Genomic DNA, 26,103 nt, shown 5'->3' with positions numbered 1-26,103 from the left:
TATCATGGCAACCAGTCATTCACACCATCACCTAAAGCAATAACTAACAATGGAGGTACATGTTAGACATGTTTATAATATTAATTTTCATTAGTGGAGCCTAATTTGGGAACTTACAATACATCCTAAAACTGGAATGTTGTCCATCAAATCAAAGTTTGAGTATCATTCAATGCTTGATTAAAAATTTAACTGCACAGTGCCGCCACCTATATTGCAGAAACATCAAAGTTATTTTTAGCAACGTAGAGGGATACGAGGATTATTTCAACATGGATTGGGATTTTTGGTGACCTACAAACTTTGAAATTGTACGCTGTACACCAAGATCTAGATTATTAACATACATCAGGAAAGGGTGGGGGGGGGGGGGGGGTGGTGTTTGTGGTGGGTGGCAGCATGGTGGCACAATGGTTAGCACTGCTGCCTCACAGCGCCAGGGACCATGGCTCGATTCCTGGCTTGGGTCACTTTGTGTGAAGTTTGCACTTTTTCCACATAGATTTCCTCCAGGTGCTCCGGTTTCCTCCCATGCTCCAAAGATGTGCATGTTTGGTGAATTGGCCATGCTAAATTCTCCCTCAATGTACCCGAATAGGCCAGAATGTGGCGATGAGAAAATTTTCACAGTAATTTCATTGCAGTGTGAATGTAAGCCTACTTGTGATACAAATAAATAAACTTTAACTTTGAAAGGGTCAGTTCTGACGAAGGGTCATCTAGACTCGAAACATTGGTTCTATTCTCTCTCCACAGATGCTGTCAGATCTATTGAGATTTTCCAGCATTTTCTGTTTTTGTTTCAGATTCCAGCATCTGCAGCATTTTGCTTTTATCTTTGGCCCGAGTATCAACCCCAATCCTGGATTGGTAAGTTCTTAAGGAATTACTGACTCACATGAACGCACCCCATTACTGAACAACTTCACTTTCCATCCGCCTTCTGTTCTCTTACTTTCATAGATATCAGCAGGCCAGGAATGGAAGGGGACGTTGTGACAGTGCCATTTTACATGTTATTTGCTTCTGTTCCAAACTGAGTCTGACAACAAAAATCAAGCTCAAGGTATTTGCTGACAACCCACTGACTCATCCACTTCAATGGAGCAGCGCCTAGCTCCTTCACAAGCAGATAATTGCACACTCTTCAGGAATGCACATGTGCTGCAAGAAGTTGCAGCCAAGGAACTAGTTTAGGGACATGAACAAAAGTTAATTCCTGTTCAATTAATGCCAAAACAATTATTGTCACTTTGTTTTGTTTTCACACTAGGATCTGAATCATGAATAGATATAATGCAAAGCAAGAGCGGGGCAGCACAGTGGCTAGCAAGCTGCTTCACTGTTCCAGGGACCTAGGTTCAATTCCGGCCTCGGGTAGTGTCTGTGTGGAGTTTACGTATTCTCCCTGTGCCTGCATGGGTTTCCTCTGGGTGCTCTGGTTTCCTCCCATAGTCCAAAGACATGTGGGTTAGGTGAACTGACCATAGTAAATTGCCCTTTACTATCAGGGGGACTAGCAGAGTAAATACATAGGGTTATTGGGATGAGCCTGGGTGGGACTGTTGTCAGTATAGGCTCAATGGCCATGTTCTGCACTGTAGGGATTCTATGATTCTATGAAGAGTCCCAATACCAACCCCTGGGGAACACCACTACAAACCTTCCTCCAACTCAAAAATATCCATTGACTCCTTCCTCCTATTATTCAGCCAATTTTGTATCCAAAATTGTCCCTTTTATCATATGAACTTTTCCCGCAAGGCTATCGTGTGGCGTTCTAACAAGTGCCTTCTGAAAGTCGATGTATAGCACATCAACCGCATTATACTCAGCAACCCAATCTGTTCTCAAAATACTCCAGCAATTTAGCCAAACACAATTTCCCCTTTAGAAACCCATGCTGGCTCTTCTTAACTGACTCACATTTTTCCATGCCACTATGAATTCTGCCCTGAATAATTGTTGATAGAAGCTTGCCCACTGCTGATGTTAAACTAGCTGGCCTATAATCACTGAGACTATCCTAACTTTTTTTTGAACAAGGGCACAATATTTATGATTCTCTAATACCACAGAGAGTTAACAGTTCATAATACCTTATTTAATCCATTTATAATCTAAAATTCAAAACAATTTACTGTTCTTTCCTGATTAAATTACACAATCTGTTATGTAAATGGCAGCTTTTAAAAAAAACAATTGTGATTGATTAATTTTATGCAGTGCAATGGATGCTTCATCACACAGCTACAAACAGAGTGACAGCCAATTCAAAATTGTGTTTCTCATGTGGTAATACTTCCACATAAAGCCTGAGTGTTTGTTTTGTTCAGACTAACATTCCTTAATTCATTGCAGATGATTTAATTCACTGAATGGGAATGTCGAGGTAAGGTCCAACCTGGAGGTCTAGGTTTGCTCTGTTATGCTGTTGCAAATGGATTTGTTTTCCATTAAAATAAATTTATAGTTGGAAACATTCCATTTGTTTAATTTACAGATTCGATTGTCCTAAAGGTGGGATTAATTGCCTTTTAGACTCTTGGCAAAAGTGAAATAAATACTCAGTGTATCAAATGCAATGTGCCTGTGTTCTCAGCTGGAAACAGTTTGGTGGTGTGGAAGATAAGTATTACTATATAATCATTATTAAAAGTAGTGAGCTTGGGTGCTTTTCCAGTTCATAAAACTTGATATTGCAATTTTACACATCTTTTAATGTATTCACCAAACTTTTTAGTTGAAGCGGCCTCGGGCATTTCCAAAAAGCCTGGGCCTGGATTTGATACTTTCAGCCCCCATGGATGTCTCTTGTAAGCTGAAGGTCGATCCTTTATCGAGAGCGTGCAGAGTGTGAAAAACGTCCCAGATTGTATTAGTAGAACTAAAATTAGCTAAAGGATACAATGCTTCAGTTAATGGGCCATATTTTGCCATTTTGATTCTAAAGTACTGGTTAGACTTGAAACTAGGAGTGTTTCAGATTCGACTTTTAGACCATTCTCAGGTGTCTGCATCCACACTCCGCCTGCAAAAATATCAGCAAATCCAAATTGTGCTGCACAAGCCTGTGGGTGGGGCTTAACACAGCTGAAATCTACAGCTCCGATCGACACTTCCAACTGCACGTGGGCAGAAAAAAAAAATGCTAGAATGCTACTCCCCTACCAGATAATGCCTCTCCATGGCCCCCACAGGCATTGCCCCATCCCCACAACATTACTGATCCCCTTGCACCCCACCCCCTGACACCCAGACCGATCCTGGCCCCACCACCATTTCCCCCATCATTTCAAGCAGAGTGGCAGTGGACCGCCCCTTCCCCTCCACCGATCTCAGGCAGAATGACAGTGGACCCCCGTTTCCCTTCACTGATCTCAGGCAGAGTGGCAATGGACCCTCGACCAATCTCAAGCAGAGAGCCTTTGGATGCTAGGCACTTACTTCCTCACTAACTGGAGTGCCCAAATTGGATTTCTATGGCCTATGTCTGTTTTGCGCCGATTCTGGATGGGCAAACATGGTGGTAAAAGGGGGAAGTGCCAGTAAAGGGTGAAGTGCCTGATGGGATATATCCCAGGATACTGAGAAAGGCAAGAGAGGAAGTTGCTGAGGCCTTGGAGGGAAATCTTTATATCCTTACTGGCTACAGGGCAAGTCCCAGAGGATTGGAAAATAACCAATGCTGTTCCTTTGTTTAAAGAAGGGTAGCAAGAATAATCCAGGTAATTACAGGCTGGTGAGCCTTACATCAGTGGCAGGGAAATCATTGGAGAGGATTCTTTGAGATAGGACTTATTCCCACTTGGAAATAAGTGAATGTATTAGTGAGAGGCAACGTGGTTTTGTGAAGGGGAGGTCGTGTCTTAAGAACTTGATCAAGTTTTCCGAGGAAGTGACGAAGATGATTGATGAAGGTAGGGCAGTGGATGTTGTCTATATGGACATCAGTAAGGCCTTTGACAAGGTTCCTCATGGCAGACTGGTGTAGAGGGTAACGTCGCATGGGATCAGAGGTGAGCTGGCAAGGTGGATACAAAACTGGCTTGGTCAAAGAATACGGAGGGTAGCAGTGGAAGGGTGTGTTTCTGAACGGAGGACTGTGACAAGTGGTGTTCCTCAGGGATCAGTGCTGGGACTTTTGCTGATATATAGGAAAATGTAACTGGATTGATAAAGAAGTTTGAGGAAGACACAAAGGTTGGTGGATTTGCAGATAGCGATGAGGACCATCAGGGGATACAGCAGGACATAGATCATAGAAACACAGAAAAACTATAGCACAAACAATCCATTCGGCCCACAAGTTGCACTAAATGTGTCCCTACCTACTAGGCTTATCTATAACTCTCCATCTTATGAAGTTCCATGTACTCATCCAAAAGTCTCTTAAAAAGACCCTATCAAATCTACTTCCACTGCCACTGACGGCAGCCAATTCCACGCACCCACCACCCTGAGAGTCAAAAACTTACCCCTGACATGTGCTCTGTACCTACTCCCCAGCACCCTAAATCTGTGTCCTCTTGTGGCAACCATTTCAGCCCTGGGAAAAAGCCTCTGAGAATCCACTCGATCAATATCTCTCAACATCTTATACACCTCTATCAGGTTACCCCTCAACCTTTGTCTCTCTAAGAAGAAAAGACTGAGCTCTCTCAACCTATCCTCATAAGGCATGCCACCCAACCCAGGCAACATCCTTGTAAATCTCCTCTGCACCCTTTCTATGGCAACCAGAACTGAGCACAGTACTCCAAGTGGAGTCTGACCAGGGTCACATAAAGCTGCAGCATTATCTGCCGACTCCTAAACTCAATTGACGAAGGCCAGTACACCATATGCTTTCTTAACCATAGTCTTTACCTACAAAGCTGCTCTGAGCGTCTTATGAACTCAGACCCCAAGATCCTTCTCATCTTCCACACTGCCAAGAGTCCTACCCTTAATATTATAATCTGTCATCCTATTTGACCTGCCAAAATGAAACACCACACACTTATCTGGGTTGAAGTCCTTCTGCCATTTCTCCACCCAGTCTTGCATCCCATCAATGTCTCGTTGCAACTTCTGACATCCCTCCACACTATCCACACCTCCAACTTTTGTGTTATTGGCAAACTTACCAACCCATCCCTCCACTTCCTCATCCAAGTCATTTATAAAAATCATAAAGAGCAAGGGCCCTAGAACAGATCGCTGGGGCACTCGACTGGTGACCGACTTCCAAGCAGGAAAAGACCCATGTAGTTGGAAACTTGGTCAGAGATGGCAGATGAAGTTTAATCCGGACAAATGTGAGGTAATGCACTTTGGAAGGTTTAATACAGATAGGAATTATACAGTAAATGGCAAAACCCTTAGGAACATTAATAGGCAAATGGATCTGGATGTATTGGATCACTGAAAGTGGCAGTGCAGGTGGAGAAGGTAGTCAAGAAGGCATACGGCATGCTTGCCTTCATCAGCCGGGGTAATGAGTTTAAAAATTGGCAAGTCATGTTGACGCTTTATTGGACCTTAGTGAGGCCGCATTTGGGATATAGTATTCAATTCTGGTTGCCACACTACCAGAAGGATGTGGAGGCTTTGGATAGGGCACAGAAAAGATTTACCAGGAATTTGCCTGGTATGAAGGGCATTAGCTATGAGAGGTTGGGGAAACTTGGTTTGTTCTCATTGATAGAAGTCTACAAGATTGAGAGGCATAGTCAGAAACTTTTTCCTAGGGTGGAAGAGTCAATTACTAGAGGGCATAGGTTTTAGATGCGAGGGGCAAGTTTTAAAAAAGATGTACAAAGCAAATTTTTTTTTTAAAAAACAGGAGTGGTGGGTGTCTGGAACTCATTGCTGGGGGCGGAAATGGAAGCAGATATGGTAGTGGCTTTTAAGGGGCGTTCTGACAAGTACATGTGATGGGAATAGAGGGATATGGTCCCCAGAAGGGTAGGGGGTTTTAGTTAACTCGGGCGGCATGGTCAGTGCAGGCTTGGAAGGCCGAAGGGCCTGTTCCTGTCTGTAACTTTTTGTTCTTTAAAGTTGGGCATGCTACTTATTAAGTCAATTTAAATGCACGCATTCACTTCGGATACAGTGCTGATCACAGCCATTTTCGGGCCATGGTACATGGTGAACCAGCGCGGAGGCAGGCGCAATTCGTGCTACTCTTTCACGCCCAACTTTACCAAGTTTTCTCACCTGAAAATGGGCACAATGCAATGGTAATTTTAGTCCCAATGTGTGATTATCAAAGCTGAAAAAAGCTGGCGAACAAACCTTTGTGAAGGGGATAAAGGATCATCTCAGGTGCTGACACTGAATGGTGCCATCAATTCAGCCATCCTTTCCTGCAGCACCTAATTTTCAGTTCAATTGCAGCAATCTCATTTTCATATCAGGTCAGAAATCAAAAGCTTGATCAAATATGTAGGTTTTATGGAGTACCTTAAAAGGAGGAGGCCACGGATAGATTCTTTGAAGACAGCTGATAAAATGGGAGCAGGAAGAAAAATCATTACCAGGAATTCATAGAATCCCTACAGTGCGGAAGGAGGCCATTTGGCCCATCAAGTTTTTTTTTAAACCAACTCTCCAAAAGAGCATCTTATCCAAACCCATCCCCTTGGCCTATCCCCGTAAACCTGCGCACTGGACTGCAATTTGATAGTTAAGAATGAAACCAGGTGAAAGATATGCCACTCAGCTGGATGACAGGAAGAAATGCTGGTAGGAGATGGTGTGGCCAAGCATAACAAAGGGTTTTTAATCTTTTACAACTATATAGAAACTATAGAACTATGTAGTCTTTCATTTAACTGTTTTGTTCCTGATCTAAAGGCTACTGTTTGAGAGAGATTTGTGCCATTTAACTATATTCAATTACCAACGGTAACCTGATTCTTTGGCATGTATAATTAATTGCAATTTACATTTAGCCAAGCATGGATTTGTAAGGTCAAGGGCAGCAGTTTAATCTTTCTGAAATAATTTTGACCTGAGCAATTAAACTATTATTAATTAAATAGAGTGGTCACAAATACCATCTGTCCCATAATGGTGATCTTCATCTTGCATGTCACTGTGAGATCATATTTGTCATAATCAGTATATGACATAACAGCTCTGTGTACACAATGGCAGCAGCAGTATAACTTATAAATTCAGGACTTCACATCTTCCACCCCAGTTTATGTTTCCCAGAACAAACCTTTTTTTGAAATTGCTACATTCAGATAGAGCGATAAACAAGTTCAAAACAATTCATCGGAAATTTTAACTTCCTGTTTTTAGTATCACTGGAAAAAGGCACATGTCGAAGTTTTTCATCTTGCACTGATGAGGAAATTTGTAAGAAAACCAAATGTAAAAAGGGGACAACAACTTACACTTGTTTTATTAGCCTTTATTTTATTACCCCAGAAGGGTAAAGTGTCTGAAAATTTCAGCACTGGATGAAACTGGCTGTTTTCAAGCTGCCACTATGGAGTAACACCACCCATGGTGTTTGACACTAACAGAATGCTGCAGCCAAACCAAAAAAGATGTTCTGCTGATCATACAAATGAGTAATGTGGGATATGAATTTCAATGCTGGTGTGATGCCAGGTATATAGGCCATACATATATCCCAAAGATTGGCGGCTTGTAAGAAACAGCAACTTTCTTTGGCTGTTTGCCACAGGCAAGGTGCGACTGTCAAAGTAACCCATGCATGCAGAACTCAAAACAGTGTGCCCAATATTAGATATGATTCCACAATCAAACAACATTTACTAAACAATGCTGCTAAGAATTATATTGACATCCAATTTCAGATTATCAGTTGGTCTGAGTGTGGCATATTTCTGCATAGCAGGAGTTACATATATTAATACACAGCCCCATGTTCTTTGTAGGCAGAAAGGACATCTGCTCACATTGTGCTTGTTTCAACTGAACAAAATAGGTGACAGTCATTTTCTGGTTCATTCCCCAGGACAATACCTTAACCAGAGTCAATGGCCAGAATGCTCCAGTCATTCACACTGGCAAAATTTTCTGGTCCACCCTCACCCGTGGGACTCCTGCCTGCGTAAGGTGACATCAATGGGAATTTCTATAGACGGTGGCAAGATCGGAGAATTCCGCCACAAGCAAACAACGCACCAGCAGGAAACAAACGGCTGGGAGGCCGCCTGGTTTGAATTTAAACAAAGTTTGACTGTTAACTGCCAGTCATCAGTTAACTGGTAGCAACCAGTTCACCAGTCTGCCGATCAGAATCAATTTGCCATTCAACCAGCACTCTCTTTCCATGAAGTAAAAATTGTTGGTCCCTTTGCTTTTGGTATTTCTACGAATGCCTTGATAACTGCAGGAGGAAAAACTAAAACGTGCCCCTTTCCAGTGATATTCAAGCTTGAACCACCAAACAATTAATTCTAAAGTCTTTTTTTGCCATTTATTGGATACCTATTTTCACTCACGTCTAAATTATTGCCGTACTATACATTTAGAGCTGGTATTCATGGACTTCTGATTTTCAGCCGATTTCCACCATCAACTATAGGAGAGAATGAAGGTTTTACAATAGCAGTAAAATGTGTGAGAGTAAACCAGAGAGAGATAGGCATATAAAGCCTTACTTTCAGATTCAATTCTTTTTGGAGACTGAAAGTCCACTTTATTGTGCCAATTACTTTTTCAGAAAGTCACTGCCAGCCAAATAGAAAAGAAAGATGCGCCTGAGAAACAGCTATAATAGTAATTAGGAAAGCTTGCGGAAGTAGGGAAGCGTAGCGATGTTATTCATGGGATGAATGATAGGGTTTGTTGCAGAATGTTCAGATGAAACCAATGATATTTAATTTGCAATACATTTCCAGATGTGTTTTTCCTTCACAGACTCTTTAGTTTTAATCAGCATGTTTTAAAGTGCTGTTTCCTTGTCTCTCTCAGCCCACCTGGACAGTGTAACAGCTGCTTGTATAGTCAAAATGCACTTTGCAATCCTTACCAGAGCTTTAACTCAAACACAAACTTTAAACTGTTCTGGTGACTTGAGCACCTGCTGAAATAAGAGGAACTGTTACAGTAATCAGTTGAAAATGCCCTTCAGTCTTCGGCATGATAAGTGATAGGATGTCAGAATTGAAAATAGGTTGCTGATTAAAATTGAAGTGCAGTGAATGGGAAAATGAGCAGCTAGATAAGTATCTCCTTGGCAGGCTGTGATTCTGCCACTTCACCTGCAACTGCTATTACTTTTCCTTTGAAGTCTGTATTGAAGGCAATATTAGAAGTATCAGTTATATAAGCCAATGCTGCAAATGATCAGCATCCATGAAGACAGAAGCAGAGTTAACTTTTCAGGCCAGCTTTTTGCCAGGATTGGAAAACGTTCACAGTTAAAGAATGCCTGATGTGATGTTGGGGTGACATGATGCAACAATGGTTAGCACTGCTGCCTTACAGTGCTAGAGACACAGGCTTGGGTCACTGTCTGTATGGAGCCTACACATTCTCCGTGTCCATGAGGGTTTTCTCTGTGTTCTGGTTTCCTCCCACAGTCTGAAAGACAGGCTGGTCAGGTACACTGATGAAGAATTTAGCATGGCCAGTGTACCCAAACAGGTACCAGAATGTGGCTAGTAGGGGATTTTCACTGTAACTTCATTGCAGTGTTAATGTAAGCCTGCTTGCGATATTAGACACTAACAAATAAATAAACTGGAACAAAGCAATTATTTTAGTCCATCTTTTATTTTCTTATCCAATTATTGTATGAAATAAATTATTCTGTAGTGCAAGGTAATTATTGTCGGATGCAAATCTAGAAATGCTTTTAGTAGCATTCCAAATCCCCTGGCTCTACACAACGTTTGATTTATATTAATGTTTTTTGTAATCATTGTAACATATTTGGGGACAGGATATTCCCAAGCAACCCACTGTTTCGTGGTTGTGGAAGCCTACCATTGATCAGCAGCATGATCTTTTGGTCCCCTATTGTTTTTTTTGTTTTCATTCCAATTCAAATCAAGTCCAATTCAGGGTCTCAACAAGTTGCTTTTTTCAATCCTTACCCTACAGTTTCTACAGGCAGATTATGATTCCAGAAATCCAACAGGCCGAAGCCTGAGATGTTGCGCCATGCTCTATGCACATGATGGGGACGATGTGCTTTCTCTTTCCCTGTCAAGTAAACATACAGCGTTTGAAAGCTCAACAATGTGCACTGAAGAACATCTGACAAGACAGGGCTCTCACCTCCTATCTTGGGCTTGACCTATATGATCCAAGCTGACTGGAGTAGGCATAGCTCACTTGCATCTTAGCCAAAAGGCCGCTTTTAAAAATTGCTTCAAATAAAGCTAAAATGTAACCTAATAACTTCAACCAAGCACAGCATTTGATCTTTACAAGTTGGTCCTGCTATTGTCAACAGGGTTCCCTGGTGAATGCATCACTCACCAAGAAAGCTGTGGTGAGGGTGCACCCATCGGGAGGGACAGAAGTTTGCACCAACTTGAGTGGCCGGAAAGTTCTGGACTGGGACTTGGACACGGGCGCACACACACACACGATTGTCCTAATTGCAGCAGGTGTCACGTTAGGCAGGAATGAAACATATTGCAGGAAGGCCAGAAATTGGATCTACGTCACCCTAAAACCTGGTCACAATTGTGTGCTTCTGTCCCCTGTGGCCACGCTAACCACCACAGCACGACAAGAAGGTCTTTCAATACACTTGCATCTCATTGGAAGGACTCCTCACCAAAATCATCCCAGCATGCAATCAGAATGATGTGTTTCTCTAATGTGACATACTGACCTGTATCTGGTGACCTACACTTCACTCCTCACTTTGAGGTTGGTTTGCACAGCGCTCATAGGAATCAGTACCAGGACACACTGGCAGCAACACATCACCAGGGGAGGCAATGACTTAGTTGTACTATCGCTAGACTATTAATCCAGAAACTAATGTTCTGGGGACCAGGGTTCAAATCCTGTTATGGCAGATGGTGGAACTTAATTCCAGATTTTTAAAATTGAATTTAAGAACCTACTGATAACCAGGAAGCCATTGGTTTTTCCTGACAATTGGCAATCTGGCTCACAATGTCCTTTAGGGAAGAAAACCTGCTGCCCTTACCTAGTCTGACCTACACGCGACTGCAGAGCCACAGCAACGTGGTTGATTCTCAACTGCCCTTGGTCAACTAGAGATGGACAATAAATGCTGGGCAGCCAGTGACACCCATGTCCCATGAATGAATTTTAAAAAAAACTTAAGGTGGCATCAATTCAAATTTTTACCTACCAGAACAGCAGTAAGGTTGCTTTTTATGTAGGCTGCAAGACTAGGACAGTAATGGAGTGAGTGGTGCTCAAACATGACGGTGGGCAGGGTAGTGCTAAGTGCCAAGATGAGGAGAGAGAATGTTACAGATGTTCTTCAGTTCACGTTGTTGAGTTTTTAAAAACATTGTACACTTACTTGACAGGGAAAGAGAAAGCATGTCATCCCCATCATATTGTGCAGAGCATGGCGCTACATCTCAGGCTTCGGTCTGTCGGATTGTTGGAATCATAATCTGCCCGTCGAAACTGTAGGGCAAGGATGAAGGAAAAAACAACCCACAAAAATAACACAAATGTTACAATGATTAACATAACAAGAACCTATGACCAAAGACATCTGTTGACCACTGATTATGTAAAGTGATTAGAAGGACTTCCTGTCTCTGTGTAACCTTGTTACTAAATGTAAATGAGGAACCAAATGTCAATGTGAACCATGATGAGTGTTGATCTGGTACACAGACTGAAGTAAACAGATGTCATAATTAGATAATTCGCTGAAATTGTATCTTGAGCACCAGAAGTTTGAATTCATTGTAACTGTTCATGTGAGGTAAATCATGTGTAATTACAAAAGCTACATGACTGCAAGGTGTACTTAAACTGGTGAGGTATTTACAGCAGTAGAGTTAACTTCAGATGCCCAAGGTGACTCTCTGCATCATTTGCACAATAAATGATCGTGACCATACTGGAGTCTCCGCAGTGTTTGGATTTACAACAGGCCATAGATGGCACACTCCATCAGGGGAAGTTTCTGCAGACTACAGATGCAGAAAAGGCATTGTGGGGCTATCCCAGGGTGTGTATGTGCGGGGGGGGGGGGGGGGGGGGGTATAGGTTTAACTGTGTAAATAGTCTCAAGCTAGAAGTAGTGAGGTCCAAATAGGACAAAAAGGCACATTCACTTCTGATTGTTCATTGACAAATAAAAGAATGGACATAATTGCTATGGGAGGGATTTATCTATCTGTGGCACAAGTAGACTTATATCAACACAGTAACTTCATTGCAGTGAAAAATCCCTTAGTCACCACACTCTGGCACCTGTTTGGGTACACCGAAGAACTTAGTATGGTCAATGCAGCTAATCAACACGGATTTGGACTGTGGGAGGAAACCTGAGCACCTGAAGGAAACCCATGCAAAACACAAAAGGAGAATGTGCAGATTCAGCACAGAATGCATGGAATTGAACCCAGGTCCCTGGTACTGTAAGGCAACAGTGCTAACCACTGTGCCACCTGTGCAGAGAAGGTTTACAGGAATGTTGCCAGGGCTAGAAAAGTTTAGCTATGAGGAAAGATTGGGGTATTCTCCCTTGGAATAAAGAAGAGAAAAGTGACTTGATAGGAGGTGTAAAAAAAATGATGAGGAGAAGAAATAAGAGTGGTCAGGACAAAAATGTTTCCTTTGATGAAGAATTCTAGAACCAGGGACATAGATTCAAAATAGGTGACAGGTATAGAGGGGAACAGGAGGAAGAACTTTTTATCCCCCCCCCACCCCCCCACACAAAGGATGATGGTTTTCTGTAATTCGCTGCCTGAGTTGGTGGTGGAGGCAGAGACTCAACTCTTTAAAAAAAAAAGTATATGAATCAGCTCCTTTAGTATTGTAAGCTACAGGCAATGGGCTGGGTGCAGGAAAGTGGGATTAGAAAGAGCTTCTGAGTGTCTTTAGGCTGGCATAGACAAGATGGCCTCATTCTGTACTGTAATCTTCTCGGGTTCTATGGATATGTGGCATAAATGCAATGGGATCAAGGAATGCAGGGGGAAGACAGAGATCTCTGAGAGGGGGAAAACCTTAACAGTAAGTGATGGGAGAGATTGCTATACTCTTAGCAGTTGGATCTAAGCTGGTCTGGCAGTGAATGTTCTGCACCATCTTCCAACCTGTAGTAAATGGCATAGTACAAAAGAAGTTCTGCTGGATATGCACTCAGAGGGGGAATTAAAGAAACGCCCAACTACTCTATACATTCATAAACAAGGAGCTCAGCTGAGACATTTTAGGAGCCTGTCAACGAAATGCAGGGAATCAGGAAAGTGAAGCAATGATGCCCATTCACGGGAGGCTGATCCCACAGAGTGGCACTAATTGATCTCCTGACATCTTCAAAAGGAGCCACACAGGGCTTAGAGCTGACCCCTTGGTGAGGAAGCATATCCACAAAAGGAGGTGGCTGATGATGCAGGTGTGGTGACCTCAGTCTCTTGCAGAGTGAAAATTTAAAAAAAAAACATGGCGCTATCCGAGCACTGATGGAGTACACCATAGGAATCCTAAAGGGTGCTATTCTGATGCCTGGACAGATCTAGTGGAGTACTCCAGTACAGTCTCCAGAGGCTTCATTGTGGCTTGCTGTTCACTACACAAGCTGGTGCTGCAGAAAGTGAGGACTTACCTATTGATAAGATGGAGGGGCTGCAAGGAAGAATGGTGGTGATCAGTTGAAGAAAGCTGAGGTTGCAAGGGAAGAGGCCATAGCACAGGCCAATAAAGGCCCTCAACTGTCACCAGATTCCCCTAAGAGGATAACAAGCTGCAATGAGCACCCATCACAGACCAGCGTAAAGTTGCCATTCCTCTCATTTCACCCACTCAGTTCAATATAGGAGTGAATAGTTACACATCAGGCTCACATTATCCTAATCATTTGAAGGATGATGAAATCTCGCTGAGATGAGGCATTAACTGGGAGGAGGGTGTCCCAGAATCAGACAGAAGGTTCTGCCTATTCAAGTGTGTCTCCAGTATTCCTGCTGTAATGACAGCCTACAGAGGCAGAAGCTGTTGCACAATCCTCAGTGGGCTGATAGCTGTATTCCTTAAATCTGACAAGACTCCTAAAAGGAGATCCATCTGAAGCAAATGGAACAATGTGCTCTGTAACATTGATGGAAAATCAGATAATTCACACTTGGGACAAGGCAGGTGATGATGTCCTGCTGCTGTGAATACATTTAGAAATGATTTGGTTCTCCATGTACATTTTTCCTAATCACATGACATCTGGCACACTCAGTTAGGGATCCAGGGCTATATTTATCATCAGCTTAATATGGGGGCTGGAGGCCACCTGAGCATGACGACATCAAACACTTGCCAGCCAGATATTTTAATATCTCCTCTTTAACACAGGCATCGTTTCCTTGTGGCCAGCCCTGGTCATTGCCAAATCCAAAATGCACACACATCATGAAGCCCTCAAGGCAAATGTCAATGCAAATAAAGAGCCCATTTCAGCTTCAGTACATCCTCAATCCTATCCTCCAGAAAGGGTAGTTAAAAAAAAGGAACATGCTTTGTAGTGATATGGAAACACATGACAGGCAACAGGCCTTTGACAGCAACATTTGTGATAAGGCACTATAGTATCACCCCCTAACAGAAATAGAACTCAATATAAGAGGACATACACAAGGTGATATGTGAATGGAGTGTAATTTTATTTACATTTGTATACATCACATAACATGCTGTGAAAACCCATGCCACTGTTGTGATCCTAAATCTTTTTAACTTTAACACTACCACTATGTCTTGGTTCTCCTACAACATCCACAGCGGAGGTGGAGATGGCCTACTGACTACTACAGCCTGGTGTCCGAGATAACCTTGGCAGGTGTCCTCTGGGGAACCGAGAGCTGTCGGGCCCTGGCCTTCTTTGGGTGCTCTGTGGGAGGGCAAATGCACCCTCCTCAGTCTGCGGAGCTGGGAGGTGATGGGATTTGGGAGAGGGAATTTGGATTAGCCAGGGTGTCCCAGAGTCACTTGGATGGATGGCCCAGGGTGTCAAGCTGCTGGTCCTCTGCCCTGTGGGTTCTTGCTAGTCCTGGCTGACTAGGCACAACTGGAATGAGATCTAGATTCCCTGTTCCCCTTTTGTTCGGTCACATTTATACCACCAGTGGCTATTGTGATGGAGTGCAGCTCTTGTAATATTGAAGGCCTGATGTTCTCAACAAAGGCCTCCATGATGGCCATCTTACCAGTTTTGACTTCCGTATATGGGTACACCAACGTCATCACTTCAGACTGAAGGCAGACAGCCTCCCCCATCATCCATTGCAATCTGAGGAACGTAGCTAACACACCTTCTTGATGTTTCCGGATGGTCACTGTAGCTCCAATTGATTTTGGGTCGAGACCAAAAGGCACATCACCTGACTCAGCAGAATCATGGCATCCAGAACTCCAAAATGCTAGCTCCTAGGATGACCCTGCCTCATGGAAACACAAAAGATAGGGCCAAATGGCCACCTCCTGCTCCTTCGAGCCTGCTTCGCCATTCATCATGATCAAGATTAATCGTCCAACTCAATAGCTTAATCCTGCTTTCTCCCCATAATCTTTGATCCCATTTGCCCAGGACCTTGACCTGCTTGTGATCCCGAGGCTTTTCTAGAACTAGATCCCACTGGGATGTATTTCTTTGCACTTTTGGAAGGTTGTGATGAACTCTGGTTCTCAAAAAGTGCCCTTGAGCCTGGAGCTGGGAGTTTGGCTTGTGGATATCCTCAGGGATGCCTGTGAAAGGAAAGAGAAACAACAAATCCATGGCAGGTCACTCCAAAAACAGAATAAAGCACTCATGGTGTGGTTGTCTGAGGGAATGAGCTCATGCAGGATCCTCACCTGGGTGTGTGAGCTGTCCATCTCACCATCAGCACAAGACACCAGGTGATGTCCTCTCCGTATGGCTCAGTTTTTGCAACAAGGGGGGGGGGGGGGGGGGGGGGGGGGGGCGGGGAGGGAAGCTTAATGCCTGACAAGTCATGGCAGGATTGCATTCTCTCCTTGTGATTGTGTTTAATCTTGTCCTGCATAAAGACAGATGGAGAGCGTGTGAGCAAGACGCATGCCAGGGCAAATGGCAAGGATGCCTGGAATGGGCAGTTGGAACCATAGACAGAATGGAGGACATAATCTCCAGAGACAATGAGGCCAGATGTTTCTGTCTGTGTTAGCGGTGATGTCCCTTGGACTGGCAGTGAGTGCAATGCCACAGAATTTATGATGGACGAGTGTGTGAGTTGAGAATAATCTGTTTGACTATCCCAGGTGGGATGGATCAGAACTTTTTCTTTTAACATATTCATTCATGGGACAAGGGCATCACTGGCTGGCCAGTGTTTGTTACCCATCCCTAGTTGGCCAAGAGCAGTTGAGATATAACATTAATCTGGCCGACACGTGACTTCAGAGCCACAACAGTTAAGGACAGTAGGTTTCCTTCTATAAAAAAAATATTAAATGAACCAAGTGTGTTTTTCCACAATTGACAAATAGGTTCATGGTCATCAGTAGATTCATAATTCCAGAATTTAATCAAATTCAAAATCCACCATCTGCCATGGCTGGATTTGCACTTGGGTCCCCAAGGATACTGGCTGAGTTTCTGAATTAATCGTCTAGTCTAGTGACAATATCACTGGGCCATCACCACCTTAGGTGGCTGATATTTTCCATACTGCACTGACCACTGCATCTGTAACCTTCCAAGCTGGATTGGTGAGCTTGCTGGAACTTTATGGTCAGAGCAGGGGTAGAGGACACAGTGATGAGCTTTGACTGAGGCCAGCAAGTGATCCAGGTGAAGCATCACTGAATTTGGGGGCTGGAGTCTCTTGAGTTTCAGCACCATATCTTCAGTGGAGCAGTCCTGTGCTGACTCACCTGAAGGAGCAACACTCCAAAAGTTTGCGATACCAAATAAACCTGTTGGACTTTAACCTGGGTGTTGAGAGACTTCTTGAGATTGGGAAGACCATGTATGGGTACACTTCAAATATGGCACCTGGAGTGAGGAAATGGTGCCAGAGCAAGGTGAATCCAAAGGTTGTCCACTAGTGATTTGGTTTTTTTTGTGCACGATTTATTAAAGCAGTGGTGACAGGACGATCATCTGTGAAAATCCATCATTGTGGCCAATGGGTGGAACGCCATTTCTCATCACTGCCTCAGTACATAGTTCAACAGGGAGAAATTCCCACCCAAAATCTGGCCATAGACCTTCAGAGGAATCTCCAACCTAGACTTTGCTGCCACTTAACTCCAAGTAAAATGTCAAAACCACCACCTGGAACTCTTCATTGCATTCTTTAACCTGACTAAAAACATTTGAAAAAAAAAAAATCAGTAAATTTTGAAGTTCTGTGGATTGTGTTCCAAATGGAACACATGTCTAAGAAACCTTATCTCAGTTGTGCAATTCCTTATTGCGTGTAATATCTAAAACAGGCGCCTTCAAAAGCTAGACTGGAGTTAAACAAAGTTGTGAGTTATCTCCCATATTATTTAGAATCAGTGGCTATTCTCTCAAATGAAGAAAAGGCCTCTGGTGCAAGTATTCAATACCATCTGTTAGAAAACTCTAACCTCAGTCACTTCCACCTGCCAGAATGAAAGTGGCCGCAATAGACAAATATGATCTACATTTTGCAAGTGACTGCACGGTCATTGCCCAGCCTGCACCAGATTTGCATGTCACTCTCAATCACTTCAATTATGCATACAAGAAATTTGGCCTGTCCTTGAATGTTACCAAAAAACAAAATTCCTTTATCAACCTATATCTGGTTAGCAAATATATTTGACCTTCCATTTATGTTGACAGAGGAGGCTCTGAAATATGTTGAGCACTTCCCATACTTTAGTGACCTTTTCATAGAGAAGTGGTTGCCAATGAGATGACCCAACATTGTAGAAGCTGTGGGTGCAGCTAATCCAAAGTATGGCAGTGAATGTTTGGCAACAAAGACCTCCACACATCAAAAGTCTCAATGTACAGAGCAATTGTCATCACCACACCACTGTACTGCAATGTGGCCTGGATTGCATCAGGGCACTAGGGATATTCTATCAGCAACACCTCCACTGCATCCTCTATATTCAATGGATTACTGTTGAATAAACATTAGCGTCCTTCTTGAAGCCAGCTCCACAGGAATTTAGCAAAACTCTCAAAAATCAGGAGACTGTTTGCCATCTTTAATTGAATGTGAAACTTAGATATGCCTAATTGGGAGACCACTTATGGCAAATTGTCATTTTGTGGCTCCTGGCAAATGCAAGCTTGGAACATCTTTGGGAAAATCCCACCTATAGAGCAGTTGATGCTAAAAATGTAAGTGATGCCGTAGAGGATATTTTAGGAGTTGAGGAGAAAACACGTTGAGTGGAGACTGTTTTATTCCGAAACAAATCATACAGTAACTGAATCAGCTTGGGGTAGAGGGTACAAAATCTTATTTTAAAATAAAACATTAAATAGGGAACATTTAATGCCCTAGTGTTTCTCTCAGTATTATGAAGCAGATTGTTGGCATTTGGTCTGGTAAGCAGTGTGACTCAAACTGAATGAGCTGTAGTTTATTTCCCAATTGCATGATTTGGGCAGATATGCTTAGAATGCCATTGGCATCTTTTGCGGGAAATTGGAATCTCTGAAGCAGACAATGATGCTTTGTTATTGGACTACATTCAATTTTCACTACTGTTTGGCTACACATCAGCTATCCTCAGTTATAACAATAGAGATAGTAAGGTACATTTTAAATGTTATTGTCCCAGATTGACCTGGAAGAGATGTTCTCTGAGACTCAGTGCAGGCTCAATGGGTAGGATGGCCTCCTTCTACACATTGTAGGGATTCTAACGTATGAGGCTTGCAGCCTCATGGCTGCAACCAGGTCCTGAGGGGACTCTGACAACAGAAGCCAGAGAGCGATTCCCCACTGCCCCTGCTGCTCCCTGCTTTTGTTCCCTGGGTTATGACCCATACACTGCAGATCGTTGTTTCTAAAGGATCAATCATTACATCCCTCCCCCTTTAAGTCCTTTTATACAAATACTCAGCATACACAGTCCAAATAGACATTTAAATGAATTTGAATATATGAAATTTAGTCAATTATAAAATCAAATCTTTCAGGGGTTTTCTGAATCCTTGGGCAGCAGTCTAACACTTCTAGCTGTGATGCTTCTACAGATTCCTGTCAGCTGAAACTACAAAGATAGGTCCCTTATCAAGCAAAGGAGGTTTAGATCTGTTTCCATGGAGATTTGGTTGTGCCTGCCTCAGGACAACCAGGTACTTCTGTGCTGAAACAACCAGTAACATTTCTTGATGGCAAAACCAGCTGTTTGAGTCATCTCTTTTCTCAAATGATCTGTGAATTTGGACCATCCTTCCTTCTATGTCCACTTGATAAGACGGGAGTCCAGTTCGAGACAATGATTCAAGGGACCCGATTCAACACAATGCCAAAATTCTTCACATACACTGCATCATCCACCATAAGTGGTCACATTGGCTGACATGAACTATGACTTGCCTTCTGACTGCTTTGGCTGGCCCTACTCTTCACGGTAAATTTGGAATCAGAGCTCAGTCTCATTCTGAGTCAATTCATTAACAATTCTGCTGGTGGGGCTCCCATTTTTATGGGTGGAGTGAACCGACAGCACAGAAGGAGCCATCATCTTCTGGTCTCAGGGTTACTTCAGGCTGTTTTGTTAGGCCAGACTCAAGTTTGGCTGACTCACTTAGCTAGATTATCAGATGCTACGTGGTAAGGCACAGTTCTTGTGTGCTTTATGCCATTGAACGTGGAGAAGTTTTGAAATTCAGCATTTGTGAATACTGTTCCATTGTCAGACACTATGGCCGTAATTGTACTGCCCCTCCTGCCATGGTACTTGGAGCGGGTGAGGGACAGACCATGGGGAGGTCTGTTGATCTTGGGTGGCATTTTACTGTTTAGGAACCAGCAAAGGCATTAAATCCCACCTGAAGGGGAAATTCTTGCCCGAGGTCAAAGATGATTTCCATTGTTGGACCCTTATTTACTCTGATTCTGTGGTGGGTGAGATGGGAGAGTTCTGGCTTATGACTTCGGGTATTCCTTGGGTGAAATGACATCTTTCAAGTGGTAGCGAGTGATACTTTGGTTCTCAAAAAAATGCCCAGAGTATGTATCAACTATGAGCAGAAACATTATGCTCATGAAGGGACCAATATCATCAATATGGGCTCGTACCTATGGCCAGCCGTGGGTGCAGTAGGCAACTTACAAGTGGCACAGTTAGCACTTACCTTGGCACTTGATATTAGCATCAATGCCAGACAACCACACAACTTCTAGTGAAGATCTTCATTTTGAGATGCCCAGACAAGCACCATTAGAAGCAGCTCTCTGCCTGGTACAGGGATGACTACTCTCTCCTCAGAGCGTGACGTAATCCTGGCAACTCAATTGAGCCTTTTGGGTAGCAAATTGTTTAATTCCTCCAGAAAGTAGTTCATTGACCCAGCCTTAAGTACCTTGTGTCTCACTTTGGACAGAAGTAGGTCCCGACAGGTTCAGTCCCGGTCTGCTTGGAGTGAGTCTGGCGATATGTCGAAGATATTCAATGCCATGACAATTTTCTGTGCTACTGGAGCACCTTCTTGTAAAGGTAGGTGGCCAAGTGCATCCATGTGTGTTCCAGGTTGGTGCTTCAATATATATTCATAGTGAGACAGGATTAACACCCAGCATTGAATACTTATCAATACATTGTGGAAGAGCCTTGTTTTCTTTAAAAAGACCCAAAAGTGGCTTGTGGTCAGGAGCACTGGTGGAATTTCTTGAAACCAATAATCCTTCTTCATCAGTTTGACAGTAGACTTTTTCAGCCTGAGGGGGATGTTAAGACTCACCTTGTTAGCCTTTGAGTTCCATCATCCATCTCATGGGACAACATCACACCAATGTCATACAGAGAGACATACCCACTGCTTCCAATCATTTTAATTCAGTACCTACTTTCTCTCATATTGCATATGGTACTGGTCCCTCCCTGAAGAATCAAGTTTGTCTTTGGGTCTACATAAATCTCTGCTTTTATTTTGCCAATTTATCCTTGAAGATGTTCTCGTACTTCAGTTTGTGCAGTCCTCCTTCCCATACTTGGAAAAGGTCAGTCAAATTTAATTTGATTTGCTTTCCTTAAGTCATGATAGAGAAGGCTTGGTCTTTTGTCAGTCACCATGATCACTGGGGATTGGGCAGGACGTTGTTCATAGCTTATAGGTACCATTACAGTGTCCACTATTCTATTGTTTCCACCATACAAGTTAATTTGGCTCCAGTACTCTTTAAATTCAATGGTTGAACACCTTCTCACAATTACCAATATGTTCACCTATGAATGTCACTAGAATGCATGCATCAATTTCCATCTTGAGTATTACAATAATAGGGGCCATCCTGCCTGCTTTTATATTAACCAGTGAATTAATATTTCAATCATTGGTGCTAGTAGTTTCTTCCACATTGTAGACTGTTAATATATCATTAAATTGGGTACTCAGTAGACTTGACTCAGCTCCACATCTATATCTTAAGTGACATCACCTGTGACCAAAAAAAAAACTTAGCCTTCTTATTACTGCAGGATTCTGGGGAGTGCTAACCTCCACATTGGTAATACAGATTCAAACTTCACTGATTGCCTCTAAATCTTCTCTTCTCCTTTGTGGTTGAACTGGTTTCCCACTTCATAGCTATTTCATCAGTTTTGCTATGAGGAGAGGCTGAATAAACTAGGCTTGTACTCGTTAGAGTTTAGAAGAATGAGGGGAGATCTCATTGAGACGTATAAGATGATGAATGGGATGGATAGGATAGAGGTGGAGAGACTCTTCCCGCTCAAAACAGACAGTAGGACTAGGGGGCACAGCCTCAAGATAAAGGGGAGGCGGTTTAGAACAGAGTTGAGGAGGAACTTCTTCACTCAAAGGGTGGTGAATCTCTGGAATTCTCTGCCCATTGAAGTGGTGGAGGCTGCCTCGCTAAATATTTTTAAGAAGCGGGTTGATGGGTTCTTGATAAGAGAGGGGATTAAGGGTTATGGGGAGAGGGCGGGAAAGTGGAACTGAGCCACAACAGATCAGCCATGATCTTATTGAATGGCGGGGCAGGCTCAAAGGGCTAGATGGCCTACTCCTGCTCCTATTTCTTATGTTCTTATGTTCACTAGCTATTCTAACTCTTGCATACCTTTTTCAGTGCTTTCCATTGGCTCTTTCAAATTGATAGTCCTTGCAAGTAATCACCATTGGATCACCTTGTTATTCACCCTCTAGACTAATCTGTCCTGCAACACATCATCCAAGATGGCTTAAAAATTACAATACTTACAGAATTCTACAGTGCATCAAGTTTTGGGCCCATCAAGTTTGCACTGACCATAATCCCATACAAGCCCTATCCTCATAACTCTAGGCATTCACCTAAGCCAGTCCCCCTGACAGTAAGGGGTGATTTTTAGCATTGCCAATCAACCACATATCTTTGGACTGTGGAAAGAAACAAGAGTTCCTTGAGGAAACCTACACAGGCATAGGGAGAATGTGCAAACTCCACACAGACAATAACCCAAGACTGGGAATCAAACCAGGGTTCCTGGCACTGAGAGGCAGTAAATACTAACCACTGCGCCACCATGCCACTCCAAAAACTTCAATAGATGTTTTAATTTAATGATATAAATCACCATTATTTTGGCTGGAGCACTCCCCAATGAATTAAATTTGAACCTCTGGAGTATGATAGGTGACTACACTAATTCTATGTGTTCACTGAGCTATTTGAAGTTGGGCATGCCCGAGCTGTGAGACTGTGAATCAGATTATAAGTTTGGGTTCCACAGGCACTCAGGACAAGTGCCACGTACTTAGCTTCCTTCCAAACTTTGTTTGCCAGTAAGTGATACCCAAGGCATTTTACATATGTGACCAGTCCTCCAGCAAAAAAAAAGCTATCTATCTAAAGATGGGCATTTTGGTTAGTACTCTTTTCTCAATTTCACTCACCTTCAATGTAAACTGAATACTCACAGTCTGACAATCTTTTTTTCCTTATGTTACCAAACATAAAGATGCTTGTTCACCAGTTTCAGAAAAATATAACACTTTCATTTACAAATTCAAACTTTAGAGACTTGCAACCTCAGAGTTACAATCAACTCCTGAGGTGACTCTGACTACAAAAGCTCATGCTTATCAAGGTGATTCCCCAATTGGTTCCTCAGGTCATGTGACCCTTACCTGCAGATTGGCCCTTAAAGGGGCAATCATCACACCTTTTTCGGGTCAAACAAGTAAACAAACTTAAATTACGTTCGGACAAAGAAAAACGGGGCAGCTCCCCAAAAGGAGGGGGAACGGCCCGAACAGAAACAAAAGGTACAAAGGAAACTTAAAACACGTCAAATCAAAATGTGATTATCGGGGTCTATGAGGCACCTCAGCCCCTGCGGTGCCCAACGGGCACGGAAGGCGGCAATCATCACAATAATCATAGAGACTGCTGGAAAATCTCAGCAGGTCTGACAACATCTGTGGGTAAACGCCAGCATATCCACATCAGAACATCTGTGGGGAGAGAATAGAGCCAATGTTGAAGTCTAGATGACCCTTCGTCAGTTTCAGTCAGCACATATTAGAATTATAGGGCACTGCAGTTTAATGCTTTGTTGTGCAGTGCTTGTTTTCTGACCCAGAAATATATAGCAGATTTTAGCTGCATCTTTTTTCATGCCACCTGCAATTTCTCTTCATTTTTACAGCACCTTACAACTAATTAATATTGTTTTGTGCAATGCCTTTCATCTTTCTTGCTGTAGAAAAGATTGGACTTGAGAATAATGGATAGGCAAATAATATTGTTTTCATGTGTGGAGTTTAATCATTTTTTCCATAAGAAGTTTAACTAACATATGCCTGAGTCCCCTATTCGCAACATTTCACAAAGCAAACCTATCCCACTGACTCCCAATGCTAGAAGATTGTATAAATTGCAGTAATTTCCAATGCCACTGACTAGTTAGACTATACTTTTGATGTTGATACTTCTTCTGTTTCCCTGACACACTAACAATTGCAATGAGATTCTACGAAGTGTGTGTTACAATTTAAGACGTTCTTCCTATCAGTGTAGACTGGGTTCAAACCAATGTCCTTCAGGTGAAAGTACACAATTCTAAACCATTATTAGAATAAATTTTCTTTTGGTGGATTGATTATACTTCAGGATATTAAAAAGGTTTTCCAAAGTGTACTTTTGGAGCTAGTGTGTGTTGCATCATCAAACATTGCACATTCATTAGCCCTCTGAATTAAAAAAAATCATTAATGGGATGTGGGCATCATTGGTTATGCCAGCATTTAATGCCCATCGCTAATTGCCCTTCAGAAGGTGGTGGTGAGCTGTCTTCTTGAACTACTGCGGTCTGGGGGATTGACTGGGCCAGGGGGTGAGCAAACAAGCAGGGGGGAGGGATGTGCAATCAGTAAGGGACCTAGGGGTGGGCTGATCAGCTGGGGAGGCCAGCAATGGGAATGTGGATATTTTGTGTGGGGTGGGGGGGTTGGTGGTGGTGACAGAAAGATCACCAGCAATGATATGCAATCATCATGTTGCAATTGCACCCTTTAGTGTGAACAGCTGGCTTTCTGGTAACTTCAGGGCCCGCCTCCTTCCCATACTGGCAGGAATCATGTTGTGCAGCAGTTTTTAACTAAGAACCTTGAGATTTCATTTGTGGCCTCACTGAGAAAACGGATTTGAAACTCTCCCATTTTCACACTCGTTCGGCACTTTGATTTTTTTTGGTAAGATCGCCTAATGGTCTTTTGAGCCAGCATTCCATTCTGGGATCTTCTCAACTAGTTATAACGTCAATTGGGATTGTAAAATCAGTGACAGTACCACTAATCCAATGCTGCTTTCTGCTCTCATCCCATACCCCCACCCCCCGCCGTCCCCCACCCCTCCCAATCCTGGCCAGCCCCATAGATATGTAAGTTCTGGAGTTCATAGCCATGTCTGAAGCCAGAGTTGTAGTTTGGAAATAGATTCACTAAAGTAGATTGCAATCTGTAGAAAGACCTGTTCCACCAAGTGTACTCAGAATCTACTTCAAGGATTTCTTTGAGCTAACACAGTTCTGAGTTGTGCCATTGCCAATGTGCAGCTTACTTTTATACTTGGACTTGCTCTACCCTATTATTGATAGGCTGTCAGTGGCCATGTTGCTTCAGGTAATACCAAGTTTCTCCTATTATTTAACCTGCCAACCCAGCCCCCCGCCCAAGAAGCATCCCCCCTCCCCTTCGAATCCCCACTGAAATCATTGTTTCAGTTGTTATTGCTGGTGGTCCTCCTCCACTGACAGACACGATGCAACGTCCATGTACATAATCCAGTATTTCGATAATACTAAATTCAAATATGAGAAATGAACGTCATGTGGGAATTAGGTAAATCCTCACAAATGTGCATGCTGCACAGTAATTGCAACCTGGCTAAAAGCAAAATACCCACTGGAATTATGTGTGTATTATGAGCATGTATTGTCAGATCAAGTTTAGGATGGTAGCACCTACTCAATTAGCAGTAAATCCAAAATAACTATCCTTTAACATGCAATTAATGTATGTACTAACTGTAACAAACAAAGCAAATTAAAAGCCATTCACTTATTCAGTGGGCCACTCAATTAATTTTTAAGATGTTTAAAATTTGGCAGTCATTTGGTAACATGACTCCACTTCAATGAATTCTGCCAAAACAGATTAATTAATCATTCATCTAATTTCTTCCATGATTGTACTTTGTACTAAATGGCTGCCACATTTGCTTATGGTCACTGCACTGCTCATTAATTCCCTTTCACAGTTCAGTGGATTGCAGTCTT

The sequence above is a fragment of the Carcharhinus amblyrhynchos genome, chromosome 4 (genome assembly GCF_965287045.1).
Source record: "Carcharhinus amblyrhynchos chromosome 4, sCarAmb.v2.hapA, whole genome shotgun sequence".
NCBI classification, from domain to species: domain Eukaryota; kingdom Metazoa; phylum Chordata; class Chondrichthyes; order Carcharhiniformes; family Carcharhinidae; genus Carcharhinus; species Carcharhinus amblyrhynchos.
The sequence above is the reverse complement of the archived record's forward strand: the minus strand, read 5'-3'. Positions refer to the sequence as shown.